Below are 10,201 nucleotides of genomic sequence, written 5' to 3'. Positions count from 1 at the left end.
ATCCATCAGTTGGAACTTCCAAGAAGGCCACCGAGAGCACGGAGGCTATGGGATCCATGCCTGAGTGAACTCACACCAGAGGGCCCACAACATGAAAATGTGAGCAACCCAGCCGTTGGGACCTCAGAGCATAAGGCCCACAGCCCCATGGGGATGGGAACCTGGCAGGAGTGTCCTTGCACCACTGGGCGCAAATCAGAAAATGTGGGGAGCCCAGAATTTAGGGCCTGACGCCAGAGGGCTCTCATCACCGAGGGGAGAAGGCTACCAGCCGCATCCAACTGACACCAGAGGGACCATGACGCCCAGGCGACGTACGCGAGCCAGGTAGGGTGACCTCACAGCAGAGGGCCCACCTCACAGAAGCGAGAGGTACCCATCCAGCCAGAGACTCTCACCAGAGGGCCCACACCAAGGGGATGGGAACCAGGGAGGAGTTTCTTCACACCAGTGGGGTCACACCATGGAAAGGTGAGGAAACCAGCACATGTGGACTCAAACCAGAGGAACCACATCACCAACACATGTGGACTCAAACCAGAGGAACCACATCACCAAGCGGCTGCGAGTAAGGCAGGCAGGAGTAGCCTCACAACAGAGGGCCCATAGAATAAAAATGGTGAGCATTCCAGCAGTTGGAAACTCTCAGCAGGCGGCCCAGAACACCGAGGCTGTGGGATGCAGGCCGGAATGAACTTACACCAGAGGGCCCACATCATGGAACTGTGAGCAACCCAGCACTTGGGACCTCAGAGCAGAAGGCCAACATCCCCATGGGGATCGGAACCTGGCAGGAGTGTCCTAGCACCACTCGGCGCACATCAGAAAGTGTGGGGAGCCCACAAATTATTGCCTGAGGACAGAGGGCACTAATCACCAAGGAGAGGAGGCTCCCAGCAGGCACCAACAGCCAGGAGAGGGCCCACGTCGCCAAGGAGACGTGTGCCAGCTAGGCAGGAGTGACCTCACAGAAGAGGGCCCACCTCACAGAGGGTGAGGAACCCAGCCAGGATCAGACTCTCACCACAGGGCCCATATTACCACGAGTTTCGGAACCAGGCAGGAGTGTCCTCACTCCAGTGGGGCCACACCAGTGTAAGGTGTGGAACCCAGCACTTGTGGCCTCCAACCAGAAGACCCACATCACCAAGTGGCTGAGAGTGAGGCAGGCAGGAGTAGCCTCACAAGAGAGGGCCCATAGAATAAAAAAGATAAGGAATCCAGCAGTTGGAACCTCCCAGCACATGGTCCAGAGCAGCAAGGCTATGGGATCCAGGCCAGAGTGAACTAACACCAGTGGGCCCACATCATGAAACTGTGAGCAACCCAGCCTTTGGGACCTCAGAGCAGAAGACCCACATTCCAATGGGGATGGGAACCTGGCAGGAGTATCCTCGCAACACTGGGTGTCCATCAGAAAACTTGGGGAACCCAGCAGTTAGTACCTGACCCAAGAGGGCCCCCATCACCCAGGGGAGGAGGCGCCCTGCAGGCTACAACTGCCACCAGAGTGTCCACGTCGCCAGGGAGAGGTGTGCCAACTAGGCAGGAGTGACCTCACAGAAGAGGGCCCACCTCACAGAACGGTGAGGGACCCAGCCAGGATAAGACTCTCAACAGAGGGCCCACATCACCAAGGGAATGGGAACCAGGCAGGAGTGTACTTACACCACTAGGGCCACATCTTCGAAAGTTGAAGAAACCAGCACATGTGGCGTCAATCCAGTGGACCCACATCACAAAGGGGCTAGGAGTGAGGCAGGCATCAGTACCCTCACAACAGATAACCCATAGAATAAAAAAGGTGAGGAATCCAATAGTTCGAACCTCCCAGCAGGCGGCCCCCAGCACCACAGCTATTGGATCGAGGCCGGAGTGAACTCACACCAGAGGGCCCACATCATGAAACTGTGAGCAACCCAGAGGTTGGGACCTCAGAGCAGAACGCCCACTTCCCCATGGGGAAGGGATCCTGGCAGGAGTGCCCTCGTACCACTGGGCGCATATGAGAAAATGTGGGGAGCCCAGGAATTAGGGCCTGACGCCAGAGGGCCCTCATCACTGATGGGAGGAGGAACACAGTAGGCTCCAACTGACACCAGAGGGCCCATGTCCCTAAGGCGAAGTGTGCCATCTAGGCAGGAGTAACCTAACAGTAGAGAGCCCACCTCACAGAACGGTGAAGTACCCATCCAGTATCCGACTCTCACCAGAGGGCCCACATCACCAAAGGGATGGGAACCAGGCAGCAGTGTCCTCACATCAGTGGGGTCACATCATCGAAAGCTGAGGAACAGAAAACATGTGGCCTCAAACAGGAGGACCCACATCAACAAGAGCCCTGGAGTGAGGCAGGCAGGAGTAACCTCACAACAGAGGGTCCATAGAATAAAAAATGTGAGGAATCCAGCAGTTGGAACATCCCAGCTGGCGGCCCAGAGCACCGAGTCTATGAGATCCAGGCTGGAGAGAACTCACACCAGAGAGCCCACATCGTGAAACTGTGAGCAACCCATCAGTTGTGACTTCAGAGCAGTAGGCCCATATCCCCATGGGGATAGGAACCCGGCAGCAGTGTCCTCGCACCCCTGGGCATACATATGAAAAGGTGGGGAGACCAGCACTTAAGACCTGACTCCGGAGTGCCCTCATCACCTAGGGGAGGAGGATCCCAACAGGATCCAACTGACACCAGAAGGCCCACGTCACCAAGGCGACGGGTGTCAGCCAGGCAGGAGTGACCTCACAGCAGAGGGCCCACATCACATAACGGTGAGGAACACAGCCAGGATTAGACGCTCACCAGAGGGCCCACATCACCAACGGAATCGGAACCAGGCAGGAGTGGCCTCACACCAGTGGGGCCACATCATCAAAAGGTGAGGTAGCCAGCACATGTGGTCTCAAACCGGAGGACCCACATCAACAAAGAGCAGGGAGTGAGAAAGGCAGGAGTAGCCTCACAACAGAGGGCCCATAGAATAAAAAAGATGAGTAATCCAGCAGTTGGAACCTCCCATCAGGGGGCCGAGAGCTCCGAGGCTATGGGATCTAGGCTGGAGTGAACTCACAACAGAGGGCCCACATCATGAAACTGTGAGCAACGCAGCCGTTGGGACATCAGAGCAGAAGGCCCACATCCCCATGGGTATGGGAACCTGGCAGGAGTGTCCCCACACCACTGGGTGCGCCTCACAAAATGTGGGGAGCCCAGAAGCTAGGGCCTGACACCAGAGATCCTTCATCACTGAGGGGAGGAGGCACCCAGCAGGCTGCAACTGACACCAGAGGGCCCAGGTCGCCAAGGCCACGTGTGTCAAAGAGGCAGGAGTGACCTCAAGGCAGAGGGCACACCTCACAGAAGGGAGAGGAACCCAGCCAGGATCAGACTCTCAACAGAGGTCCCACATCACCAAAGTAATGGGAACCAGACAGGAGTGTCCACACACCAGTGGGGCCACATCATTGACTGGTGAGGAACCCAGCACATGTGGCCACAAACCAGAGGACTCACATCACAGAAGGTCTGGGATTGAGGCAGGCATGAGTAGCCTTACAACTGAGGGCCCATAGAATAAAAAAGGTGAGGGCTCCTGCAGTTGGACCCTCCCAGCAGGCAGCCCAGAGCACCGAGGCTAGGGTATACAGGCCAGAGTGAAATCTAAGCAGAGAGCCCACATCATGAGGAGTGTCCTCGCACCACTGGGCGCACATCAGAAAATGTGGGGAGCCCAACAGGTAGGGCTGGACGCCAGAGGTCTCTCCTCACCTAGGGGAAGACTCTCCCAGCAGGCACCAACTGCCACCAGATGGCAGACGTCGCCATGGCAACGTGTGCCAGCTAGGCAGGAATGACCTCACAGCAGAGGGCCCACCTCACAGAAGGGTGAGGAACCCAGCCAGGATCAGACTCTCACCAGAGGGCCCACATCACCAAGGGGATGGGAACCAGGCAGGAGTGTCCTCACACCGGTGTGGCCACATCATCGAAAGGTGAGGAAGCCAGCACATTTGGACTCAAACCGGAGGACCCAGAGCATGAAGTGTCTGGGAGTGAGGCAGGCAGGAGTAGACTCACAACAGAGGGACCATATAATAAAATAGTGAGGAATCCAGCAGTTGGAACCTCTCAGCAGGTGGCCCAGAGTACCAAGGCTGTGGGATCCAGGCCGGAGTGAACTCACAGCAGAGGGCACACATTATGAAACTGTGAGCTACCCAGCATTTGCGACTTCAGAGCAGAAGGCCCACATCCCCATGGGGATCAGAACATGGCAGGAGTGAGTGTCCTTGCACCATTGGGCGCACATCAGAAAATGTGCTGAGCCCAGCAGTTAGGGTCTGCTGCAAGAGGGCCTTCATCACTGAAGGGGTAGACTCCCAGCCGGATCCAACTGCCACCAGAGGGCCCACGTTGCCTAGGTCCTCACATCACTGGGCACACATCAGAGAAGGTGGGGAGCCCAACAGTGAGGGCCTGACCCCAGAGGGCCACCATCACCGAGGGGAGGAGGCATCCAGCAGGCTCCACCTGACACCAGAGGGCCCTATTCGCCAAGGCAATGGGTGCCAGCGAGGCAGGATTGACCTCAAAGCAGAGGGCCCACTGCACAGAACGGTGAGGAACACATCCAGGGTCATACTCTCACCACAAGCTCCACATCACCAAGGGGATGGGAACCAGGCAACAGTGTGCTCCACCAGTGGGGTCACATCATCAAAAGTTGAGGAAATCATCACATGTGGCCTCAAACTGGAGGTCCCACAATAACAAGGAGCTGGGAGTGAGGCAGACAGGAGTAACCTCACAACAGAAGGCCCATAGAATAAAAAATGTGAGGAACCCAGCAGTTGGAAAATCCCAGCTGACGGCCCGGAGGACCGAGGCTATGGGATCCAGGCTGGAGAGAACTCACTCCAGAGGGACCACATTGTGAAACTGTGAGCAACCCAGCAGTTGGAACCTCAGAGCAGGAGGCCCACATCCCCATAGGGATGGGAACCTGGCAGGAGTGTCCTCGCACCCCTGGGCGCACATAAGAAAATATGGGGAGCCCAGCAGTTAGGGCCTGACCTCAGAGGGTCCTCATCACGGAGGAGAGGAGGCTCCCAGCAGGCTCCAACTGACACCAGAGGGCCCACATCACCAAGACGACGGGTGTCAGCAAGTCAGGAGTGACCTCACAACAGAGGGCCCACCTCACATAACAGTGAGGAACACAGCCAGGATGAGACTCTCACCAGAGCGCCCATATCACCAACGGGATGGGAACCAGGCAGGAGTGGCCACACTCTAGTTGGTCAACATCATCGAAAGGTGAGGAAGCCAGCACATATGGTCTCAAACCGGGGAACCTAATCACCAAGGAGCTGGGAGTGAGGCAGACAGGAGTAGCCTCAAAACAGAGGGCCCATAGAATAAAAAAGATGAGGATTCCAGTAGTTTGAACCTTCCAGCAGGAGGCCCAGAGCTTGGAGTCTATGGGAACCAGGCAGGAGTGTCCTTGCACCACTGGGCACACATCAGAAAATGTGGGGAGCCCAGCAATGAGGGCCTGACCCCAGAAGGCCCGCATCACCTAGCAGAGGAGGCTCCCAGCAGGCTCCAGCTAACAACAGAGGGCCCACGTGGCCAAGGCGACATGAGCCATGCAGGAGTGAATTCACAGTACAGGGCCCAACTCACAGATCGGTGAGGAACCCAGGCAGGATCAGACTATCACCAGAGGGCTCACATCACCAAGGAGATGGGAACCAGGAACATCTACATCATCGAAAGGTGAGGAACCCAGCACATGTGGCCGCAAACCAGAGGAACCACATCATAAGGGGCCTGGGAGTGAGGCAGGCAGGATGAGCCTCCCAACAGAGGGCCCATGGAATACAAAAGGTGAGGAATCTAGCAGTTGGAACCCCCTGGCAGGCGGCCCGGAGCACCAAGTCTATGGGATCCAGTCCGCAGTGAACTCACACCAGAGGGCACCACACCATGAAAGTGTGAACAAGCCAGCCGTTCGGACCTCAGAGCAGAAGACCCACATCCCCATGTGGATGGGAACCTGGCAGAAGTGTCCTCACATCACTGGGCGCACCTCATAAAATGTGGGAAGCCCAGCAGTTAGGGCCTGACGCCAGAGGGGCCCTCATCACCGAGGAGATGAGGCTCCCAGCAGGTTCCAACTGACACCAGAGGGCACACTTCGCCAAGGCAACGGGTGCCATCCCGAGAGGAGTGACCTCAGAGCAGAGGGCCCAACTCACAGAAGGGTGAGGAACCCATCAAGGATCAGACTCTCATCAGAGGGCCCACATCACCAAGGGGATGGGAACCAGGCAGCAGTGTCGTCACACCAGTGAGGCCATATCATCGAAAGGTGAGGAACCCAGCACATGTGGTCTCCAAGTGGAGGACCCACATCACCAAGGGGCTTGGAGTGAGGCAGGCAGGAATAACCTCAAAATAGAGGGCCCACAGAATAAAAAAGGTGAGGAATCCAGCATTTGGAACCTCCCAGCAGGCGGCCCATATCTCGGAGGCTATGGGATCGAGGCTGGAGTGAACTCACAGCAGAGGCCCCATATCTTGAAATAATGAGCAACCCAGCTGTTGGCACCTCAGAGCAGAAGGCCCACATCCACATGGGGATGGAAACCTGGCAGGAGTGTCCTCGCACCACTGGGCACACATCAGAAAATGTGGGGAGCCCAGCAGTGAGGGCCTGACCCCAGAGGGCACTCATCACCAAGCAGAGGAGGCTCCCAGCAGGCTCCAACTGACACCAGAGAGCGCACAGGGTCAAGTGGATGGGAAAAAGGCAGGAGTGTCCTCACACCAGTGGGGCCACATCAACGAATGGTGAGGAACCCAGCACATGTGGCTTCAAACCGGAGGACCCGCATCACCACGGGGCTTGGAATGAGGAAGTCAGGAGGACCCTCACAACAGAGGGCCCATAGAATAAACAATATGACGAATCCAGCAGTTGGAACCTCCCAGCAGAGGGCCGAGAGCTCCGAGGCTATGGGATCTAGGCTGGAGTGAACTCACAACAGAGGGCCCACATCATGAAACTGTGAGCAACCCAGCCGCTGGGACCACAGAGCAAAAGGCCCACATCCCCATGGGTATGGGAACCTGGCAGGAGTGTCCCCACACCACTGGGTGCGCCTCACAAAATGTGGGGAGCCCAGAATGTAGGGCCTGACGTAAGAGGTCCTTCATCACTGAGGGGAGGAGGCACCCAGCAGGCTGCAACTGACACCAGAGGGCCCAGGTCGCCAAGGCCACGTGTGCCAACCAGGCAGGAGTGACCTCAAGGCAGAGGGCACACCTCACAGAAGGGAGAGGAACCCAGCCAGGATCAGACTCTCAACAGAGGTCCCACATCACCAAAGTGATGGGAACCAGACAGGAGTGTCCACACACCAGTGGGGCCACATCATCGACTGGTGAGGAACCCAGCACATGTGGCCACAAACCAGAGGACCCACATCACAGAGGGTCTGGGGTTGAGGTAGGCATGAGTAGCCTTATAACTGAGGACCCATAGAATAAAAAGGTGAGGGCTCCTGCAGTTGGACCCTCCCAGCAGGCGGCCCAGAGCACCGAGGCTAGGGTATATAGGCCAGAGTGAAATCTAAGCAGAGAGCCCACATCATGAAACTGTGAGCAACTCAGCCGTTGGGACCTCAGAGCAGAAGGCCCACATCCCCATGGGAATGGAACATCACAGGAGTGTCCTCGCAGCACTGAGCACACATCAGATAATGTGGTGAGGCCAGCAGTTAGGGCCTGAGGGAAGAGGACCCTCATCACCGAATGGAGGAGGCTCCCAGCAGGCTCCAACTGCCACCAGAAATCCCATGCCTCCAAGGCAACATGTGCCCGCCAGTACAGGAGTGACCTCACAGCAGAGGGCACACCTCACAGAAGGGTGAGGAACCCAGCCAGGATCAGACTCTCACCACAGGGTGCACATCACCAAGGTGATGCGAGCCAGGCAGGAGTGTCGTCACACCAGTGGGGCCACATCATCAAAAGGTGAGGAACCCAGCACATGTTGCCTCAAACCAGAGGACCCACATCACCAAGGGGCTGGGAGTGAGGTAGGCAGGAGTAGCCTCACAATAGAGGGCCCATAGAATAAAAAAGATGAGGAATCTAGCAGTTGGAACCTCCCAACAGGCGGCCCAGTGCACAGAGGCTATAGGATCCTGGCCTGAGTGAACTCATAGCAGAGGGCCCACATCATAAAACTGTGCGCAAAATAGCTGTTGGGACCACGGAGCAGAAGGCCCAAATACCCATGGTGATGGGAACCTGGCATGAGTGTCCTTGCACTACCGGGCCCACCTCAGAAAATTTGGTGAGCCCAGCAGTTAGGGCCTGAAACCAGAGGGCCCTCATCACCGAAGGGAGGAGGTTCCCAGTAGGCTCCAACTGCCACCTGAGGGCCCACGTCGCCAAGGGGCTGGGAGTGAGGTAGGCAGGAGTAGCCTCACAACAGAAGGTACATAGAATTAAAAGGTGGGGAATCCATCAGTTAGAACCTCCCAGCAGGCGGCCCAGAGGACCGAGACTATGAGATCCTGGCCGGAGTGAACTCTCACCAGAGGGCCCACGTCACCTCGGGAATGGGAACCAGGCAGGAGTGTCCTCACTCTAGTGGGGCCACACCATTGAAAGGTGAGGATCCCAGCATATGTGACCTCAAACCAGAGGACCCACACCACCAAGGACCTAGGAGTGAGGCAGGCAGAAGTAGCCTCAGAACAGAGGACCCATAGAATAAAAAAGGTGACGAATCCAGCAGTTGGAACCTCCCAGCATGCGGCCCAGAGCACAGAAGCTATGGGATCCAGACCGGAGTGAAGTCACACCAGAGCGCCCACTTCATGAAATTGTGAGCAACCCAGCCGTTGGGATCTCAGAGTAGAAGGCCCACAACCCCAGGGGCATGGGAACCTGCCAGGAGTGTCCTCGAACTACTGGGCATACATCAGAAGATGTGGGGATCCCAGCAGTTAGGGCCTGACGCCAGAGAACCCTCATCACCCAGGGTAGGAGCTTCCCAGCATGCTCCAACTGCCACCAGAGGGCCCACGTCGCCAAGGGGCTGAGAGTGAGGTAGGCAGGAGTAGTCTCACAACAGAGGGTACACCTAACAAAAGGGTGAGGATCCCAGCCAGGATCAGACTCTCAACAGAGGGCCCACATCACCAAGGTGATGGGAACCAGGCAGGAGTTTCCTAACACCAGTGGGTCCACATCATTGAAAGGTGAGGAACCCAGCACATGTGGCCTCAAACCAGAGGACCCACATCACAAAGGGACTGGGAGAGAGGCAGGCCGGAGTAGCCTTACAACAGAGGGCCTATAGAATAAAAAAGGTGAGGAATCCAGAAGTAGGAACCTCCCAGCAGGCGACCCAGAGCACAGAGGCTATGGGATCCAGGCCAGAGTGAACTCACAGCAGAGGGCCCACATCAAGAAACTGTGAGCAACCCAGGCATTGGGACCTCAGAGCAGAAGGCCCAAAACCCCATGGGGATGGGAAACGGGAAGGAGTGTCCTATCAGCAGTGCGCACACAACAGAAAATGTGGGAAGCCAAGCATTTACAGCCCGACGAAAAGGGTCCACATCAGCTAAGGGAGGAGGCCCCCGGAAGGCTCCAACTGCCACCAGAGGGCCCACGTTACCAAGGCTACGAGTGCCAGTCAAGCAGGAATGACCGCACAGCAGAGGGCCCACGTCACAGAAGGGTGAGGAACCCAGCACGGATCAGACTCTCACCATAGGGCGCACATCACCAATGGCATGGGAGCCAGGCAGGAGTGTCCTCACACCAGTGGGGCCACATCATCGAAAGGTGAGGAACATAGCACATGTTGCCTCAAATCAGTGGATCCACATCACCAAGGGGCTGGGAGTGAGGCGGGCAGGAGTAACCTCACAACAGAGGACCCATAGAATAAAAAAGGTGAGGAATCCAACAGGTGGAACCTACAAGCAGGCAACACAGGGCACCGAAGCTACGGGATACAGGCCGGAATGAACTCACAACAGAGGGCCCACAGCATGAAACTGTGAGCAACATAGCCGTTTGGACTTCAGAGCAGAAGGCCCACATATCCATGGGCATGGGAACCTGGCAGGAGTGTCCTCGCACGACTGGGCGCACCACAGAAAATGTGGTGAG

The sequence above is a fragment of the Tursiops truncatus genome, chromosome 21 (genome assembly GCF_011762595.2).
Source record: "Tursiops truncatus isolate mTurTru1 chromosome 21, mTurTru1.mat.Y, whole genome shotgun sequence".
In the NCBI taxonomy this organism is placed as follows: domain Eukaryota; kingdom Metazoa; phylum Chordata; class Mammalia; order Artiodactyla; family Delphinidae; genus Tursiops; species Tursiops truncatus.
This window is presented reverse-complemented; position numbering follows the sequence as displayed.